Source organism: Bubalus bubalis, chromosome 20 (assembly GCF_019923935.1).
Source record: "Bubalus bubalis isolate 160015118507 breed Murrah chromosome 20, NDDB_SH_1, whole genome shotgun sequence".
NCBI lineage: Eukaryota > Metazoa > Chordata > Mammalia > Artiodactyla > Bovidae > Bubalus > Bubalus bubalis.
The window spans coordinates 47,248,773-47,270,698 of NC_059176.1; the positions used below are offsets into that span (position 1 = coordinate 47,248,773).

The window sequence follows — 21,926 nt, forward strand, 5'->3', positions numbered from 1 at the left end:
GGTTCACAGTTCAAAAGTTACAAATGAGTTTACAGTGAGCAGTTTCCATCCAGCTCATTTCCTTCATCCTGCTGGCTCCCCCTTTGCACATGGAGCCCTGTTGTCAGCTTCTAATATGTCCTACATATGTTACACATACATGTGGCAGGTTTTAAAGTGCTGTTCAGTCACCAGGTCATGACTTTTTGTGACCCCATGGACTGCAGCACACCAGGCTTCTCTGTCCCTCACTATCTCCTGGAGTTTGCCCAAGTTCATGTCCATTGAATCAGTGATGCCATCCAACCATCTCATTCTCTGTCTCCCTCTTCTCCTCCTGCCTTCAGCCTTTCCCAGCATCAGGGTCTTTTCCAGCGAGTCAGCTCTTCACATCAGGTGGCCAAAGTATTGGAGCTTCAGTACCAGTCCTTCCAATGAGGTTTGATTTCCTTTAAGACTGTCTGGTTTTATCTCCTTGCTTTCCAAGGGACTCGCAAGAGTTTTCTCCAGAACCACAGTTTGAAACCATAAATTCTTCAGTTCTTCATTGCTTAGCCTTCTTTATGGTCCAGCTCTCACATCCATACTTGACTACTGGAAAGACCACAGCCTTGACTATACGGACTTTGGTTGGCAAAGTGATGTCTTTGCTTTTTATACACTGTCTAGGTTTGTCATAGCTTTCTTGCCAAGAAGCAGTTGTTTTCTGGTTTCATGGCTGCAGTCACCATCTGCAGTGATTTTAGAGCCCAAGAAGAGGAAATCTGATACTGCTTCCACCTTTCTCCCTTCTATTTGCTATGAAGTAATAGTACCAGATACCATGATCTTAGTTTTTTGAATATTGAATTTTAACCAGCTTTTTCACCCTCCTCTTTCACCCTCATCAAGATGCTCTTTAGTTCCTCTTTGCTCTCTGCCATTAGCGTGGTATCATCTGCATACCTGAGTTGGTTGATATTTCTCCCGGCAATCTTGATTCCAGCTTGCAAATTCATCCAGCCTGACATTTTACATGATGTGCTTTACATATATGTTAAATAAACATGGTGACAGTAACCAGGCTTGTTCTACTCCTTTCTCAATTTTGAACCAGTCAGTTGTTCTGAATAAGGTTCTAATTGTTGCCTTTTGACCTGAATACAGGTTGATCAGGAGCCAGGTAAGAGGGTGTGGTATTCCCATCTCTTTAAGGGTTTTCCATGGTTTGTTGTGATCCACACAGTCAAAGACTTTAGTGTAGTCAATGAAACACAGAGGTAGATGTTTTTCTGGAACTCCCTTGCTTTCTCTTGGACCCAGCAAATGTTGGCAATTTGATCTCTGGTTCCTTTGCCTTGCTAAAGTGAAAGAAAGTGAAGTAGCTCAGTCGTGTCCGACTCTTTGCGACCCCATGGACTGTGGCCTATCAGGCTCCTCCGTCCATGGGATTTTCCAGGCAAGAGTGCTGGAGTGGATTGCGATTTAACCCAGCTTACACATCTGGAAGTTCTCCATTCACGTAATACTGAAGCCTAGCTTGAAGGATTTTGAGGATAACCTTATTAGCATGGGAGAATTGTCCAGTAGTTTGTGCATTCTTTAGTTCTGCCCTTCTTGGAAATTGGGATGAAGATTGACCTTTTCCAGTCCTGTGGCCACTGCTGGGTTTTCCAAATTTGCTGACATATTGAGTGTAGCACTTTAATAGCATCATCTTTTAGGATTTGAAATAGCTCTGCTGGAATTCCATCCCCTCCACCAACTTTACTGGCAGCAGTGCTTCCTAAGGCCTACTTGCCTTCACACTCCAGGATGTCTGGCTCTGAGTGAGGGACTGCACCATCGGGGCTATCCAGGTCATTAAGAGCTTTTTTGTACAGTTATTCTGTGTATTCTTGCCATCTTTTCTTGATCTCGTCTGCTTCTATTAGGTCTTTATTGTGCCCATCTTTGGGTGAAATGTGCCTTTGATATTTCCAGTTGTCTTGAAGAGCTCTCTAGTCTTTCCTCTTCTGTTGTTTTCCTCTGTTTCTCTGCACTGTTCATTGAAGAAGGACTTCTTGTCTCTCCTTGCTATTCTCTGGAACTCTGCATTTAGTTGAGTGTACCTTTCCCTTTTGTCATTGCTTTTCGCTTCTCTGCTTTCCTCAGCTGTTTGTAAAGCCTCCTCAGACCAATGACTTTGCCTTCTTGCATTTCTTTTTCTTTGGGATGGGTTTGTTCACTATCTCCTATACAATATTATGAACCTCTGTCCATAGTTCTTCAGGCACTCTATTTACTAGATCTAATCCCTTGACTCTATTCATCAGCTCCACTGTGTACTCATAGGGGATTTGATTTAAGTCGGACTTGACTGGCCTAGTGGTTTTCCCCACTTTCTTTAGTTTAAGCCTGAATTTTGCTATAAGGAGCTTATGATCTCAGCCACAGTCAACTCCCAGTTTTGTTTTTGCTAACTATATAGAGCTTCTCCATCTTTGGCTACAAAGAATATAATCAATCTGATTTCAGTATTGACCATTTGATGATATCCATGTGAAGAGTCATCTCTTGTGTTGTTGAAAGAGGGTGTTTGCTATGACCCTGGCATTCTCCTGGCAGAATTCAGTTAGCCTTTGCCCTGCTTCAGTTTGTAGTCCAAGGCCAAACTTGCCTGTTACTCCAGGTATCTCTTGACTTCCTACCTTTGCATTTCAATCCCCTATGATGAATAGGACATCTTTTTTGGGTGTTAGTTCTAGGAGGTCTTGTAGGTCTTCATAGAATCATTCAACTTCAGCTTCTTCAGCATCAGTGGTTGGGTGATAGGCTTGGATTATTGTGGTGTTGAATGGTTTGCCTTGGAAATGAACCGAGATCATTGTCATTTTTGAGATTGCACGCAAATACTGCATGTCAAACTCTTGTTGACTATGAGGGCTGCTCCATTTCTTCTACGGGATTCTTGCCCACAGTAGTAGATATAATGGTCATCTGAATTAAATTCGCCCATTCTGGTCCATTTTAGTTCACTGATTCCTGAAATGTCAATGTTCACTCTTGCCATTTCCTGCTTGACCACTTCCAATTTACCTTGATCCATGGACCTAACATTCCAGGTTCCTATGCAATACTGTTCTTTACGGCATCAGATTTTACTTTCATTACTAGACACATCCTCAATTGGGCATCATTTCTGCTTTCACCCAGCCTCTTCTTTCTTTCTCCACTCTTCCCCAGTAGCATACTGGACACCTTCCAGCCTGGGAGGCTTATCTTTTGGTGTCATATCTTTTTACCTTTTTATACAGTTCATGGAGCGCTCACAGCAAGTATACCGAGGTTTTTGCTCCATTCCCTCCTCCAGTGGATCACATTTTGCCAGAACTCTTCAGTGTGATGTCTTGGGTGGTCCTGCACAGCATGGCTCATGGGTTCATTGAGTTATGCAAGGCCCTTTACCACGACAAGGCAGTGATCCATGAAGTGTGTCCACACATTATTAAGACTCCCTCCCTTCAAGAGGTGTAGGTTTCATCCCTCTCCTTGGTTATGGGCTGGACTTAGTGACTCACTTAACAGAACAAGCCAGAAGTGGCAGTCTGTAACATCCAAGACTAGGTCATCCGAATCCTTTGTGACTTCCTTGGATTAACTGCTCTGTGCGAAGCCAGCTGCCTTGTTGGAAAGACACTTTGGCAGCCTTTTGAGAGGTCTACCTGGTGAGGGACTGAACCCACAACCACAATGGGAGAAAGTCACCTTGGATGTGGACCAACCCTCCAGCCCCAGTGACTGCACCCCAGATAACATCTTATTTTTTTAATAGAGATATAATTCACATATTATAAGGTTTGCCCTTTTGAAGTATAAACATAGTGGGTTTTAGTATAGTCCCAGGATTGTGCAACCGTCACCGCTATCTAATTTCAGAACATGCCCATCATCCCCAAAGGAAGCCTCGTACCAATTCACTCCCCATTTGTCTACCCTCCAGCTCTTGGCAACCACTAATCTACCTAAAAATATATAAATAAATAAAACAGTATTCATTTGTTTTGGGCTGCTGGATCTTCATTGCTGTGCTCGGGCTTTTTCTAGCTGTGGCAAACAGGGGCTGTTCTTCATTGCAGAGCACAGGCTCTGGGCTCACAAGCTTTAGTGGTGGCAGCACATGGGCTTGGAACTTGCAGCTCACGGGCTCGAGGGTGCGTGGGCTTCGGTAGATGTGGCACACACAGGCTCAGCAGCTGCAGCTCATGGCCCCCAGAGCACGCAGGCTTCAGTAGTTGCAGTGCATGGGCTTAGTTGCTCCGAGGCATGTGAAATCTTCTCCGACCAGGGATGGAACCATGTCCCCTACACTGGCAGGTGGATTCTTAACCACTGAGCCAGCAGGGATGTCCCCACTAACCTGCTTTTAATTTCTATGGATTTGCCTGGAAATTTCATATAAACAGAATTGTATAATATTATGGTCTTTTGTACCTGGCTTCCCTCACTTAGCATCATGTTTTCAGCATTCAGCCATGTTTCAGTATATCAGTATTTCACTCCTTTAAATGGCCTGACAATATTCCAATGTATGGATGATACCACATTTTGTTTATACATTTATCAGTCTGTGAACATTTGGGTTGTTTTAACTTTTTAGTTATTATGAATAGTGCTGCTACGAACATGTAAAATTTTTTGTATGAATCTAAGTTTTCATTTCACCTGGGTGTGTATCTAGGAGTGCACTTGTTGATGTCCCACGGTAACTTGATGTTTGACTGTTTTGAAAAGTTGCCAAACTGTTTTCCAAAGCAACTGCACCATTTTACATTCCAACAAGCAATGTATGGGGTTTTCAGTTCCTCCACATTCTCAGCAAAACTTACTGTCCTTTTTTGGTGATGTCACACTAGAGTGTGTGAAATGGTGTCTAATTGTAGTTTCGTTGTGCATTTCCCTGATGGTTAAGGACGTTGAGCATCTGTTCATGTGCTTATTGACCATATGTGTATATTCTTTGAAGAAATGTCTATTCAAATCCTTTGCTCATTTAAGAACTGGATTATTTATGTTTTTATTGTTGAGTTATAAGAATTCTTTATATATTCTGTTTACTGGGACCTTATCAGATATATGATTTGCAAATACTTTCTCTCATTCTATGCATTGTTTTTTTCACATTCCTAATAGTGTCCTTTGAAGCACAGAGTTCTAGGTTTTGTTGAAATCTGATTTATCTGTTTTTTCCTTTGGTTGCTTGTGCTTTAAGAAATCATTGCCTAACCCAAGGTCACTGTGATTCATGCCTGTGTTTTCATCTAAATACTATACAGTCCATGGAATTCTCCAGGGAAGAATACTGGAGTGGGTAGCTGTTCCCTTCTCCAGGGGATCTTTCCAACCCAGGGATTGCACCCAGGTCTCCTACATTGCAGGCAGATTCTTTGCTGAGCCACCAGGGAAGCCCAGGAAATAAGAACCACCAGGGAAACTTTTTCATCTAAAAGTTTCGTAGTTTTAGCTCTCATGTTTAGGTCCTTCATCTGCTTTGTGTTAATTTTTTATGTGGTGTGAGGTAGGGGTCCAACTTTATTCTTTTGCATGGAGATATCCATCTATCTCAGCCCCATTTGTTGAAAAGACTGTTCTTTTCCCCATTGGAAGATCTTGGCACCCTTGTAGGAAATCAGTTAATCATAAATGTAAGGGTTTATTTCTGGACTCTCAATTCTATCCCATTAACCTATATACCTATCCTTATGCAGATATTACACAGTCTTCATTACTGAAGCTTTATAGAAAGTTTGGGGCTTCCCAGGTGGTGCTAGCGATAAAGAACCTTCCTGCCAATGCAGGAGACATAAGAGATGCAGATTCCATCTCTGGATCAGGAAGATCCCCTGGAACAGGGTATGGCAACCCACTCTAGTACTCTTGCCTGGAGAGTCCCCATGGACAGAAGCCTGGTGGGCTTACAGTCCATAGGGTCACAAAGAGTCAGACACAACTGAAGCAACTTAGCACATATAGAAAGTTTTAAAGTCATGAAGTGTGCATCTTCCAACTTTGTTCTCTTTCAAGATTGTTTTGGCTATCCAGGTCTTAGGTATTTCCATATGGATTTTTAGAATCAGCTTGACAATTCCTGCCAAAAAAAAAAAAAAAAAAGGCAATTGGGCCTTTAAAAGGGGTGGTGTTGACTCCATAGATCAATCCGTGGATTGTATTAGCTTCCTAGGGCTGCCATAGTAAAGAACTACAAACTGGGTGTCTTAAAACAATAGGGATCAACTTTCTCTTAGTTCTGAAGATTAGAAGTCTGAAATCAAGGTATCTTCAGGGCCATGCTTCCTCAATCCTATAGGTAGATCCATCCTTGTCTCTTCCTAGCTTATGGTGGTTTCCCAGCAACCTTTGGTGTTCATTGGCGTGTAGGTGCATCACACGTGGCACCTTTTTATAAGGACACCAATCATATTGATTTAGGGGCCCACCCTATTCCAGTGTGACCTCGTCTTAACTAATTACATCTACAAGTGACCCTATTACAAATAAAGTCACTTCTGAGGCACTGGGGTTGAGATTTGAACATACGGCTATTGGAAGGGTATATATAATATACCAGGAGGAGCAGGGGGGCGACAGAGGATGAGATGGTTGGATGGTATCACTGACTCAATGGACACGCATTTGAGCAAACTCCAGGGAATAGTGAAGGACAGGGAAGCCTGGCGTGCTGCAGTCCATGGGGTCGTAAAGAGTTGGACACAACTTAGTGACTGAACAACCACAACAGTATATATTATTGATTCTTTATTCAGTATTTATTATTGATTATTGATTCAAACAGTATATATAGTTGATCTTTTTCCATTATAGATTATTATAAGATATTACCTATATTTCCTTAATTTCATTCTTAATCATTCATAGTGTATAGAAGTAGATGATTTTTTTATTGAAATATAATTGCTTTACAATGTTGTTAGTTTGTGCTGTACATACAGTGAAGTGATAGACTTGATTTTTATATATTGAAATTGTATCCTGCAACCTTGCTACTTTTGGAAGAAGGACATTTCCCCCTACCCCTTTTGAGTTCTTTTGGCTGGTATAATAATCGAATAGACACAAAACAGATTAATGGGAGGGAAAGGAACTATTTTGTACACATGGAGGTCTCATACAAATGAGACTCCCAAAGTGACCAAAGCAGGATATTTTATATATCAATTTTGAACAAAGAAACAATTATTTGTGAAAATTTAATGAAGGGGCTTGTGCTTAAAGTTGCAAAATTTGTTTATACAGCTTTCTTAGCCTTGAATTCCCTACTCTGGTGATAAGGATGCTTTCTGTTCTCCTGGTATAGGGAGGAGATTGTCTTCCCTCTTTCAGGGGGAAACAGGGAGGTCAGAGTATTTTTTATATCATTTTGTCCTCTATTTCTCAAGGAACTTCAACTGAAGATCATCAGTATGCCATGGTGGCATATCTTGGAGTGGCCTGCTCTGATCACAAGTGAAAATGAAAGTGAACATTGCTCAGTCATGTCCGACTCTTTGTGACCCCATGGACTATACAGTCCATGGAATTCTCCAGGCCAGAATACTGGCGTGGGTAGCTGGTCCCTTCTCCAGGGGATCGTCTCAAGCCAGGGATCGAACCCAGGTCTCCTGCAATGCAGGCAGATTCTTTACCATCTGAGCCACCAGCGAAACCCCTCTGATCCCCAACATTAGGTCTAATGGGTTTGTGTGTGTGTGTATTTCTTGGGGTTTTCTATATACAAGATCATATTTTCTGCAAATAGACATAATTTTAATTTTTCCTTTCTGATCTGGAGACTTTTCTTTCTTTTTACCCCCCAGTTTTCCTGGTACTTGGCCTCAGTACAATGTTGAGTAGTATTGAGAGCAGGTATCTTGGTTTCATTCCTGATCTTGGGCAGAAAGTTTCCAGTCTTTCACCATTAAGCAAGAAGTCAGCTGTGGGTTTTTCTATGTCTAGTTTATTGGTATTTTTTTTTTATCATGAAAGAGTGTTGAATTTTATCAAATGCTTCTTGAGATAATCTTGTAGTTTTATTCTTTGAGTAAAATGTGTTACAGTGATTTTCCAACATTGGACCAATCTTGCATTCCTGAGATAAATCTCACTTTTTTATGTGTAGCTGCATTCAGTTTGCTAGCGTTTTGTAGAGGATTTTTGCATCTGTATTTATAAAGGACACTGATTGATAGTTTTCTTGCTATATATTTGTCTAGTTTTGGTGCCAGAAGGGTAATACTGACCTCACAAAATGATCTGGGAAGTGTTCCTTCCTCTTCTGTTTCTAGGAGGAATTTGAAAGGAATTGGTGTTAATCCTTTTTTAGATGTTGGTAGAATACAGTGGTGAAGCCATCTGGTCTTGAGGTTTTCTTTGTGGGAAATTTTTTGATCACTAATTCTACCTCTGCTTATTATAGATCTATTCAGCTTTTCAATTTCTTACTGAGTCAGTTTCATTATTTTGTGTCTTTCTAGGAATTTGTACATTTCACCTAGTTATCTCAAGTGTTGTTATATAGTTATTCATAGTATTCTTTTATAATCCTTTTTATTTCTGTAAGGCTGGTAGTGTTGTGACCCCATCTTTCATTCATGATTTTCTCTTTTTTATTTTCTGTCTCTAGCCCAAAGCTTTTCAATTTGTTCATCTTTCAAAGTATCAACTTCTGGTCTTGTTGATATTTCTCTATTGTTTTCTTATCTTTGTTGCAATTACTTCTGCTATAATCTTTATTATTTCTTTCCTAAGGTTTGCTTTGATTTAGTTTGCATTTCTTTTACTAACTTACTAAGGTAGAAAGCTGTTGATTTGAGTTGTCATCTTTTTAATGTATAATTTACAGCTGTAAATATTTCTGCAAGCACTGCTTTCGCTACATTCCGTAAATTTTAGCCCCTTATATTTTCATTTTCATTCATCTCAAAGTATTTTCTAATTTCTCTTGTTACTTATTCATTGATCTTTTAGTGATTGAGGATTATGTTGTTCAACTTCCATGTATTTGTGAATATTCAAATTTTCCTGTTATTTATTTCTAGTTTTATTTCATTTTGAGTAAAGAGCATACTTTGTATGAGTTCAGTCCTTTTAAACTTATTGAGCCTTGTATCATGGCCTGTCATATTCTGCAGGCACGAATACTGCAGTGGGTTGCCATCCCTCCTCCAGGGGATCTTCCTGACCCAGGGACTGAACCTGTGTCTCATGTCTCCTCCATTGGCAGGCAGGTTCTTTGCCACTATTGCCATCTTTGAAGCCCAGTTGCGTTATAGTGTTGTTCAGATCTAGCTCCTTGTTGATCCTCTGTCTACCCATAATTGAAAGCGGGGTATTGAGGACTCCTCCGATGATTAGGAGTCGGACACGACTGAGCGACTTCACTTTCACTTTTCACTTTCATGCATTGGAGAAGGAAATGGCAACCCACTCCAGTGTTCTTGCCTGGAGAATCCCAGGGACGGGGGAGCCTGTTGGGCTGCCGTCTATGGGGTCGCACAGAGTTGGACACGACTGAAGCGACTTAGCAGCAGCAGCAGCCAATGATTATTGTTAAATTGTCTAATTCTCCCTTCAGTTCTTTTGGTCTTTGCTTCATGCATTTTAGTGCTCTCTTATTAGGTATATGTTTATAATTGTTAAATCTTCTTGATAGACTGCTTCTTTTAGCATGATAAAATGTCCTTCTCTGTCCCTGTTAACAATTGTTTGTTGTTGTTTTAAAGTGTATTTTGTCTGATATCAGTATAGCCACTGCAGTTCTCTTTCAGTTGCTGAGGGATAGATCATGTGTATCCTTTTAGTTTCAACATGTTTTGTCTCTGAATCTAAGGTGTGTCTCTTGTATTGATTGGATAGCATGTAGTTCGATTGTTATAAAAAAAATTTCAGTTGCTGAGGGATAGATCATTTGTATCCTTATAGTTTCAACATGTTTTGTCTCTGAATCTAAGGTGTGTCTCTTGTATTGATTGGATAGCATGTAGTTTGACTGTTATAAACCTTCCCCCCCCCCCCAAAAAAAATACCTTATGACAGTCTCCACCTTTAGTTGCAGTGTTTGATCCACTTGAGTGTCCTTTCTGATAAGGTGGAATTTACACCTTCCTTTTGGCTATTTGTTTCCCCTGTGTCTCACATCTTTTCTGTTGCTCTATTTTTCCACAACTGCCTTCTTTCTGCTAAATAGATATTCCCTAGTGCACCATTTAAATTACCTTGTCATTTCTTTTATTATGTGTCTTTTGAATTATTTTCTTAGTGGTTGTTCTGGATATCTTCATTTCTAATAAGTAATCATTGAGTTCAGATTAATACCAACTTTATTTCAATAACATGTAAAATTTTGCTCATATGCATTTCTATTTCTCCCTTGCTTTGTGTTATTATCATCCACATTAAATCTTTATACATCAGATGCCCACCCACACCCCAGTGCCATGGCATGTCACTGCCTTCTGACCTCCATAGTTTTATGATGAGAAATCGGCTGCTGCTCTTATTGAGGATGTCTTACACATATGTGCTAAGTCACTTCTCTCTCCTGGCTTTTAAGATTCTCTTTCTCTGACCTTCAGTAGTTTGATTATGATGTGTCTTGGTATGGTTGTCTTTGAGTTTATCATATTTGGAGTTCATTGAGCTTCTTGGGTCTGTAGGCAAATGTTTTTCATCAGATTTGGGCAATTTTCTGCCATTATTTTTCAAACACCCTTTTTGCCCTGTTCCTCTCCTTCTGGAGTTCTCCTTATGCTCTGCTGGTGCACTTGATGCTGCCCTAGTCTCTGAAGCTTTGTTCAGTGTTATTTTTCTTTCTACTTTTCAAGACTGGTAAACCCGATTTACCTGTCTTCAAGATTACCAATTCCTTCTTGCATCTGCTGAACTCTGCTATTGAATAGCTATAGTGAATTTATCATTTCAGTCATTGTACTTTATAACTCTAGACTCTTTATTTATAATTTCTCTCTCTCTATTGATACTCTCTTTGGTAATACATTGTGTTCATACATTCTTTTAGTTCAAATAGTATTTCCTTTAGTTCTTTGAATATATTTTAAGAAGCTGATTTAAAGTCTCTAGTCTGGTCTTTGAAACTATTTCTTATTGATAAGGTTTTGCCCCCCGCCCCGCCCAGTATCTGGATCACATTTTTTTTGTTTCTTCGCATGTCTTGTGATATTTTCATGAAAATTAGCCACTTAATATAATGTGGCGGCTTGGGAAATCAGGTTCTTCCCTCATCCTCAGAGGTTTCTGTAGTTGCTGAAGTTACTTGTTGGGTAACTTCTCTGAACTATTTTTGTAAGGTCTGTATGCTTTTTGGTGTGTGTCCACTGAAGTCTCTGCTTCGTTAGATTAGTGCTAACAATTGGTCGAAGATTTCCTTTAATGCCTGGAACAATAAATCACCTGGTCATTGCCAAGGGGTTCTGTATGCTTGTCGTGGTATGCCTTCAACACTTGGCCAGAGACTTAGTAATATCTCTGCCTTGCACTTCACTTTCTGCTTGTAAAGAGCCTCAGTGTCAGCTTGCGGTGAGAGGGCCTTATCAGTTCCTTTCTGAGCATTTACACAATCCTACTACCTGTGCCTCAGCCTTTTGGATTCTGGGGAACATTTCAGATTTTCAAAGCCTTTATGGACATCTCCTGCCCTAGATTTTACTTTTAAACTTTTTGAGGTAGCCTGTTGTTTGCCTCAATAGCATGCAGTAGCCATAGCATCAAAAAAATTACCTTGAAATGTTTTTACCAACACCCTCAGGGAAAAGACTTTTCTCACTGGACAAGCTCCAAGTCTAATCAATTAGGGCAGCCTTGCAATCGAGGCTTCTGGGAGCTAGCAGACAGGTCACATGATGGCAGTTCTGTGGGAATGAGGCTTTCAAGAAGCTCCGACCCCGGCTTGCCTCTCCTGCTGTCTGCCAGGCTGCTGTTTTCCACCGTGATTGTGGTTGTTGATTTTCAAGGCTATCATGGAGCCGGAGAGAGGGGGGTGGAAATAAGACAAGTTAAATAGCCCCAAAGCTCACTGTCGTTACTGAGTTTCGGTCACTTTTCTTGATTGAAACTTCCCAGATTGCTGAAATCTTCTGGTTAATTTCCAGATTCTGAAAAGAAAAGCTGGTTCTGACCACTTTTGTTAGTTTTCTTACTGCCTTTCCAGAGGTTGGTTAGAAATTTTGAAGGTCCTTACTCCACTTTTACTGATACCACTGCCTAGGTAACATCTTGACTCTAACTCTGAGAGAGACTAAACCAGAACCATCCTACAAAGGCACCCCCAAATTCTTGACCCACAGACACCGAGATAATAAATGTCTGTTAAGTTGCTAAGTGTTTGAGTAATTTTTTAGGTCGTGATACCATTTGTAAGAAAATACATATATTTCTCTTCTCTTGCTGCTGCTAAGTCGCTTCAGTCGTGTCCGACTCTTGGCAACCCCATGGACTGTAGACCACCAGGCTCCTCCGTCCATGGGATTTTCCAGGCAAGGGTACTGGAGTGGGGTGCCATTGCCTTCTCCACTGCATGAAAGTGAAAAGTGAAAGGGAAGTCGCTCAGTCGTGTCCGACTCTTAGTGACTCCATGGACTGCAGCCCACCAGGCTCCTCCGTCCATGGGATTTTCCAGGCAAGAGCACTCTACACAGTGTTCTACATGGTTTTTACTTAGTGAGTAGTGGTTTCTTATTTCTTTTTTTAATATTTGGCTGCATCGAGTCTGAGTTGCATCATGCAGGATCTCCTGCCGTGGCACACGGACTCTACTTGTGGCGTGTGCGCTTCGGTGGTTACGGCGTGATGACTCAGCTGCCCTGTGGCATTTGGCATCTTAGCTCCCCGACTAGGGATCGAACCAGTGACTCCTGCATTGCAAGGTGGATTCTTAACCACTGGACCACCAGGGAAGTCTCCCCCTTTCTTTTTTATGGCTCTCTCAGATACTGTGCATACATTTGACCAGTAACTTATGATGGATATCTGCCTCTACTCACTCAATGATGTATATTAAGACTGTGTCCAGTCTTCTGCTCTTTTAAATAATGCTAGATTGTGGTAGTTTTCTTTCTGGCACATGTGTTAAGTTTTCAAATTGGCCTGGCTCTGCCACATATGTTATATAGGAGCTGGCAGAGGCTTGATGACAAAGAGGTCTCTTTCTAGGCTTTCCTGCAGCAGAGACGGGCTCCCACATGTGGCAGGCTATGTCATAAGTTGATGTCCTTACAGACAGGCTGACATAGACCTGTCTGGCTTGAGGAAAATGTCTGCTGAGGGGTGTTCCTCCATTCCTGTGATGGATTTGAAGGAAAAAAAAGCATAATGCTGGGATGGATAGTCTTATTTCTTCAAGATTTCTGTTATGTGTAGAAAATTCCCATTTCTAGTTTTGTGTTTGCCCTCTAAAACCTGAGCTTTTACACTTTGTTTCCATAGAAACAAAAAACCTGAATGAATCGAGTATTCTCCCACAGGACAGGCAGTTATCTCACTGAACAGGAAGTCTAGAGTTTTGAGGGTTCCAGGGCTGGTTGGTAACACTGAAAACCCAGGTTTCTTCCATCCTTCACCATTCTCTCTGTTGGAGGTGGCTTCATCCTTGAACTAGGAACAATATGGCTGCAACAGTGCTGGGTGTCACATCCAGACCCAACCCACCTAGAGAGAGGGGGGAGAGAGAGACTCTTTCTGTGGCTCTCTGGGGGGAGTGAGAACTTGATTCACAATCATTCTTGCAGATCTCTCCTTATGGCTTACTGGGCAGGGTAGGGTCACCTGTCCATTGCTGAAACCATCACATAGATACAGGGTAAGCATTCGGTGCGGGAGGCAACCCCAGTATCAGTGAAGCAGAGATGGTGGCCTTCCTGCAGGCAGTGAGAGTTAGCATTAAACCTGAACTTTTCGCTTTGTTCTAAGGTCTTTATGTCACAATTGTTGTTCAGTCACTCAGTTGTGTCCAGCTCTTTGTAACCCCATGGACTGTAGCACACCAGGCTTCCCTGTCCTTCACTATTCCTGGAGCTTGCTCAAACTCATGTCCATTGAGTCAATGATGCCATCCAACTGTCTCATCTTCTGTCATCCCCTTCTCCTGCCCTCAATCTTTCTCAGCATCAGGGTCTTTTCCAATAAGTCGGCCCTTCCCATCAAGTGGCCAAAGTATTGGAACTTCAGCTTCAGCATCAGTCCTTCTAATGAATATTCAGGATTGATTTCCTTTAGGATGGACTGATTTGATCTCCTTGAGTCCAAGGGACTCTCAAGAGTCTTCTCCAACACCACAGTTTTGGCACTCAGCCTTCTTTATGATCCAACTCTCACATCCATATATGACTACAGGAAAAACCATAGCTTAGACTCAGTGGCAAGCCACTCCAGTACTCTTGCCTGGAAAATCCCATGGATGGAGGAGCCTGGTAGGCTATAATCCATGGGGTCGCAAAGCGTTAGACACGACTGAGTGACTTCACTTTCTTTCTTTTCTTTCTTTCTTGACTATATGGACCTTTGTTGGCAGAGTAATGTCTCTGCTTTTTTTAATACATTGTCTAGGTTTGTCATGGCTTTCTTTCCAAGGAACAAGCATCTTTTAATTTCATGGCTGCTGTCACCATCCTCAGTGATTTTGGAGCCCAAGAAAATAAAGTCTGTCACTGTTTCCATTGTTCCCCCATCTATTTGCCATGAAGTGATGGGACTGGATGCCATGATCTTTGTTTTTTGAATGTTGAGTTTTAAGCCAGCTTTTTCACTTTCCTCTTTCACTTTCAAGAGACTCTTTTGTTCCTCTTTGCTTTCTGACATAAGGGTGGTGTCATCTGCCTATCTGAAGTTACTGATATTTCTCCCAGCAATCTTGGTTCCAGCTTGTGCTTCACCCAGCCTGGCATTTCGCATGATGTGCTCTGCATATAAGTTAAATAAGCAGGGTGACAATATACAGCCTTGATGTACTCCTTTCCCAATTTGGAACCAGTACATTGTTCCATGTCTGGTTCTACCTTTTGCTTCTTGATCTGCATACAGGTTTCTTAGGAGGCAGGTAAGGTGGTCTGGTGTTCCCATCTCTTTAAGAATTGACATCAATCTTGTTCTGTTTTCCCTTTGACTTCCAGGAAACTCTAAGCTAAACTTGCTGCTACTTGGAGCAATTATGGGACATCCTGGCATGTTTTATCCTCCCATTAGCTTTTGTATCTTCATTTTTTAATTGTGTGTGAAATTTCTGGAAACTATACATTCTTGGAGTGGAGCTTATTGAAAATAGTATTTTTAATTTTCAGTTTTTGAAAGTTAATCTTAAGGGAAACCTGAGTCTTTACTTTTTGTAAAATCATTTGGAAGGTAAATTTTTTTCTCTTCCGAAATCATTTTCTTTTTGAGAGCTCCACCACACCTGCAGGTCTGTGGCCACATCACTAGGTACCTGGGGATATTTTGAGCTGAACAATGGAGTGAGAGACCAGTGCCTCATGTGAAGCCAATCTCTGTCCAGAAGGAAACATATTTTTAATATATGAAAATGCTCAAATAAATTCTTATTTCTTCTATTATTAGAAACACTGCCTACTCCATGCTCCGTGAGCGACTCGCGCTCGGGCCCCCTCTCAGTCTCTGGGACAGAAGCGCCCGGCGAAGCCTCAGTCCTCCCCACGCCACCTCCTGCATTGTTCTCGGCCTGCAGTGTTGTTTTTGGCCCCCGAGTTAATGCTATTGCTTCCTGACGGCTGAGTGTGTTTCCTCCTTTTCTCGGTTTTAAATAGGATCTTTTCCACGGGACGAGAATGGGGCCTTTCAGCTGGGGTCTGAGAGGTTGGTGAGGTGGGGGTGACAGGAAATGGGAAGGGTGGCTTGTGAGAACACCATGTTGCAGGGCCCTTCATTCTACAAAGAGAGTATCTGTTAAACCTTTTCAAAATCAGCATGCTGGGCCCAGACTGCTGAAGGGCAGGCTCTGGGCAGCAGGTCAGGGGGCCAGGAGGCGACGCGTCCAGCCAGCTGCTGGCAGTGCCCACGCTGCCGGTGCGCTGAGAGGTTTTGTTTTCTGGTGCACAGGCCTTGCGGGAGGAGCAAAGACACGTTTTTCTCTCGTGACGCGAGCCGTGACCGTGTCAGTGGAGTGAAAGGGCTTCTAACTGTACGCACGTGATGGTTCCTGACTTTCTGAAATTTCCTCTTTTTATAGCAGGATGAGACAAATTGTTCAAAGTTTATTCAGCTTCTTCCTGAGCTTGTTGTGAGCCGATGGTTTTAATAACTCCTTTCCCCATTGTTTCTGATCCCGATCCTTGGGGACAAGGTTTCCTTGTGACTCAGAAGCCCGTTCTTCCACATCCAGTTATTTCTTTGAAGAAGATGGGGGAGCAAGACTGCTTCCTACTTTCCTTTGACCTTTTTCTCCCCTTGCTGGAAAGGTTCAGCTCAAACAAGGTGGGCAGACAGACCTTTTTCTCTGCTCCCAGGCCTCTCTCTGCTCCCGAGGAGACACGGGCAGCACCCACTCACCACTGTCTGTTCCTGCCGAGTCCTCTGTGAGGCTCAGGCAGGAGGTGGAAAGTGTGGAACACGGTTATTGCTCTGCTTCTCCCCCGCCTCAGAGTGCCTGGGGGCTCAGGCCTTGCCCGTGGCCGCCCCAGGGGCCCCAGCAGCAGGGACTAGAGCTGCGCCCTTCGTCTGCCCCCTCCCTGCCTTGCCCTGACTGCCTCAAGCTTGTGTCGTGTCCACAGAATTAAACATGAGGTGGGCTTCACTGCAGAGTCCAGAGTCCACCTCCAGCTGCCTCCCTCCTCTGGTGTCCACAGGCCCTCAGCGGTCACATCCCCGTCTGGACTGGTGGTTCCCCTCTCAAATCCTGGTTATGGACTCACACCACCTCCTCCGTCATTCAGATTTCAAACCTTGGAGTTATAGAAATAACCACAGGTATTACGTTTAGAGAAACCCAGAAAAGCACAAGGCTGGCAGTGAAGCCCCAGTGACCCCTGCCTCCACAGACAGCCCCCGCCTCCACAGACAGCCCCCACAAAATGCCAGTGCATTTCCTTCCTTCTAGTTTCTTTTTTTCCTAATTACATGAATCTTCTCCTCTCCTTCCAAAATGGGTCATTCCATATTCTTCAATGAGTTTTCATTTAATAACACAGCCTTGAGGTTGTCCCATTTCCCTGATTTACTAAATCATTATTTTTAGTGACTGCAAGCAACTCTGTTTTGGAATCACACCAAACTTTTCTTCTCAACAGTCCCCTTTGCTGGGCATTTTGATTGTTCCCAGTTTCTAACTTATAAACAGCTGTGGTGCACACCCTTGAGGTTTCCCTGTGGTCCCCATCTCGCTGGTTGTTGCTTGAGTTAGTGCTGTGTTCCAGCTTCCCCATCCCTCTCCAGCCCCTCCCGGCTTTGGCCCAGGGGCAGATTGTCTTGTCTCTTAAATTTGGGTGAAATTAGCAGGGTTTTGTTGTTCTGTTTTGAAATAAACTCTGTATTTTGTATCATGCCTTTTCCACTATGAGGTGATAAGGATATTTTCTTCATTTTTTTTCTAATGCTTTTATGTTTGATTTTCACTTCTATAATTTTAAAAAAATTTTGGCTGCACGGGGTCTTAGTTGTGGCATGCAGGATCTTTGATCTTTAGCTGTGGCCTGCGAACTTGTAGTTGTGGCATGTGGGATCTAGTTCCCAGACCAGGGGTTAAACGTGGGCCCCTGCATTGGGCGCATGGAGTCTTAGCCTCTCAACCACCAGTTGTGGTTTGGTTGGAAAGTCTTTCTGACTCTTTGCGACTTCATGGACTGCAGCATGCCAGGCTTTCTTCACATCTCCTGGAACTTGCTCAAACTCATGTCCGTTGAGTCGGTGATGCCATCCAACCATCTCATTTTCAGTTCTAAAGCACTGGCACACTAAGAATCACTTTCTCAGATAGCTACGTAGTCCTCCTCACAACATTTATGGAATAAATACATCTTCCCTCCAGTGGTGTGAAGCAGCACCTGTACTATTCTACTAAACTCCTGTGTCTGTTCTGATATATTCCTGGCTCTATTCAGTTTTATGTATTCATGTAAATAGGGGTCAGTGTCTCAGTGTTTTAATCATGGCAGCTTTTTGTTTTCATGTCTTAGGCTAGTCCTTTATCTTCACGCATCGTTTTGAGAATGTTCCTGATTTTCCTTCATATGATAGATTAACATGAGAATGACAACTCCATTAAAATGACTTTGAATTCATAGAGTAAGTTAGGGAGAAATTGACATTTTACAAAATTAACTCATCCTGAAAGTAGGGTTTGCCTTTTCATGTATTCAGATCTTTTACATTCCTCAGGAGCACCGTTCAAAATTCACATAGGGACACAGAGTGACCCCTGGTCCCCACAGGCAATCCATGTCACTTGTTCCGTGTGTGCATAACCAGAGATTTTGTTTATGTAGTATTTAAACAAGTGCTAGCATGTATGTGTATTATTCTGTGTTATATCTTGGCAATCTCTCCGTATTAGCACATGAGGAACCTTCTCATTCCTTTTTATACCTAAAAAAAGCATAGGATTCTATTGCAGGGACAAACCATCATTTATTTACTCACCCTTCTTAAATCATAGACATTTAAGGTGTTTTCAATCTTTTACTAGTACGAGCAGGGCTGTCGTAAACAATTCTGTGTATGTATCTTTTCCCACATATTGAGCATATCTTTGGGGTTTCCCTGGTGGCTCAGATGGTCAAGAATCTGCCTGCAGTGTGGGAGATCTGGGTTCGAATCCTGGGTCAGAAAGATCCCCTGGAGAAGGGAATGAATACCCACTCCAGTGTTCTTGCCTGGAGAAAGAATCCCATGGACAGAGGAGCCTGGCGGGCTACCGTCCGTGGGGTCACAGAGTTGGACATGACTGAGCATGGCTTTAGGAAGGTGTTTCTGGAAGTGGAGCTCGGCCATGACGCACCTATAGTTGTGACCGGGCACCCCCTCAGTGCTGCCCTCCACAGAGGTTATACAGTTTACACTCGCCGCCAACATGTAAGAGTGCCTGTGTCCACACTCCACCAACACTGTCTCTTTTGTTTACTAATCTTAAAAGTGAGAAATATCTCCAATTGGTTCTACTTTGCATTTCAATCACTATCAGTGAGACTTAGCATAAACTGGAATCTTTTTATGCTTTTTTCTTTGAACTTTCTGTTCATATCATTTTCCTATTTTTTCCTACTGGTTAGTTATTGAGTTCACAAAAATCGGTATTTTGGGACGTACACTTTTTGTAAAATGAATTAGAAACATTTCGTTTCTTTTGATTTATTGTGGTTGGTATCTAGAATATTTTTATAGTTGAGTTCAGTACTGTTTTTTCATATGGCTTCCCTGTGTTGTATATATACCACATAGACTTTCTCTACTTAACATATTCTCCTAGCCATCTAATCACCAGGCATGGTGACCACATTAAAAAAAAAAAAAAGATGATGAACTATTTCAACATTTAGAAGAGTATAGTGATACATGTTTAAAAGACAGATATACCCATCACCAGGGCTTCCCAAGTGGTGCTAGTGGTAGAGAACCCTCCTGCCAATGCAGGAGATGTAAGAGATCCCTGGGTTGGGAAGATCTGGAGGAGGGCATGGCAACCCCCTCCAGTATTCTTGCCTGAAGAATCCCATGGACAGAGGAGCCTGGTGGGCTACAGTCCGTGGGTCACAAGAGTCGGACACAACTGAAGCAACTTAGCATGCAGCACATACCCATCACCAGAACTAATGGTAATGTTTTGCCGTGTCTGCTTTAGATTCTTTCCTTTGAACGTCTCTCCAGTGACAGTGCCTCCCCTGCCCCTGAGATCACTGCCTTTGTGAAGTTGCAGTGTGCCCTCCTGGTCATGGTCGGGGGCCTTGATTTTGAGACTGAAGAACCCCCTCAGGCTAGCTGCAATGGAAAGGATTTATCAGAACTCTTGAATGAGTTTCCTGGAAAGTCTCCCTAAAATATAGATCAGGGCTTGGGCTGAGTCAGCTGCTGTGCCCCAGAGCCCCCTGCTTCCACTGCAGTCAGCGCTGCCAGTGGGGAGAATGCAAAGTCAACAGCTCTTCACATGTTCTCCGTTTATGACGTGATTCTTTTAATTTTGGTTGCACAGCACGGCATTAGTTCCCTGATCAGGGATCAAACCTGCACCCCTTGCAGTGGAAGCAGAGTCCTAACCCCTGGACCGCTAGGGAAGTCCCTGTGAAACATTTCTACATAGAGCCTTGTACACTTGCATCTCTGCCCATGTATGTGCTACGTCGCTTCACTCGTGTCCAACTCTTTGCAACCCTATGGACAGCTGCCCACCAGGCTCCTCTGTCTGTGGGATTCTCGAGGCAAGAATGCTGGAGTGGGTTGCCATCCCCTCCTCCAGGGGCTCTTCCCAACCCAGGGATCCAACACTCATCTCTTACATCTCCTGCGTTGGCAAGTGGGTTCTTTACTGGAAAGCCCTTGCATCTTACAGGGGAACCTAAGGGAGTATGGAGGGAAAAGCACTTGCTTTTCTAGTTTGTGTCTACACCAGGAGCTTGGTATCACACAAGCCAGTTCACAGCATTGGTAAACTTCCTGAACGTTTTAATGCTCCTACTATTACTTTTTCCATGAGCAATAGAGTATTGTTTCGGGTATTCAAAACATTGACGCAAATGGTATCATACTGCAACTTAGCCTTTTCTTTCAGTATTCTTAAGCCTTTCCCTGTTGACATCTGCAGCTCTACCTCATTCTTTTTAACTGCTGTGTATTGTCTGTGTATTAGTTGTTATTGTGTAACTATCCTAAAATTTACTGGCAAGGAACAGTGTTTACCATCTCCCCGTTTCTGTGGGTATTAACCTGGGGGTGGCTGAGGTGGGTCCTCTGGCCCAGGGTCTCAGGTGTCGGCTGCAGCTGTGGTCTCATCGGAAGACCCAGCTGTGGCAGAATCTGCTTCCAGCACACTCGCGTGATTGCTGGCGGCATGACTCCATGGTGGCCGTGGGCTGAAGGCTGGCTTCTTTACCATGTAGGCCTCTCCACAGGGCAGCTCACAGCATGGCAGCTTGCCTCATCAGAGCAAGCAGATAAGAACAAGAGAGAGTGCAGGGCGGGTGTCACCGTCTGTAACGAATTGTGGTTTAGTCACCCAGTTGTGTCCAGCTCTTTTGCAACCCCATGAACTAATGCCCACCAGGCTTTGTCCATGGGACTTCCCGGGCAAGAATACTGGAGTGGGTTGCTATTTCCTCCTCCAGGAGATCTTCCCAACTCAGGGAATGAACCCGCATCTCCTGCTTGGCAGGCAGATTCTTTACCACTGAGCCTCCTGGGAAGCCGAGCAGGTTGAATATCTCCCCTCAAATTCAAATACCCTGAAACCTCAGAATGTGACCTGTTTCTTGCTGTTATTCCCTGCCCCCCCAACTATACCTACTTAATTTTGTCTGGATGTTTACCAATCTGTGCTTACCATTGCTTTCTATAGATACCCCACCTCCTCTTTCTGAACTCGTTAAAGAAGTACATCTTTCAGCAGTTTTTTTTTCCATAGTGTTCTGTTCATGATTAACATATGTGCATATCTGGAATAATCTTTATTTACCTTCGCTCTTGAACCATAGTTTGGTATGTAATTCTAGGTTGACAGTTTCCTTTAGTATTTTGAAATACTATTCGTCTTGTTGTTGCAAATAAGAATTCTGATGGCAGTCTAACGCTCGTTCCTTTGTAAGCGATCTGTCTTTTCTCATGGCTTTCAGGTTTTTCTCTTGAAGCCGAACACGCTGCATTTTCACGGTGTTGTGTCGTCCTGTCTGAGATCTGACGTGCCCTGTAACATGAGGAGTTGGTTGTCAGGTCTGGAGGGACTCCCAGGCGCTCTCTGGACAGTGCTTCTCCCCACTTCTCCTCCCCCT

General features: G+C 42.9%; 1 long non-coding RNA gene and 1 other non-coding gene across 9 annotated transcripts in view; both read left to right on the forward strand.

Annotated features, from left to right (window-relative positions):
* Positions 1-21,926, forward strand: part of LOC123330842 — a 44,765-nt gene that overhangs the window by 4,544 nt on the left and 18,295 nt on the right. The window lies entirely within an intron of this gene.
* On the forward strand, positions 13,047-13,194 carry LOC112581022. Its single transcript, XR_003105471.1, has one exon. It is a non-coding gene; the product is annotated as a small nucleolar RNA SNORA12 (small nucleolar RNA).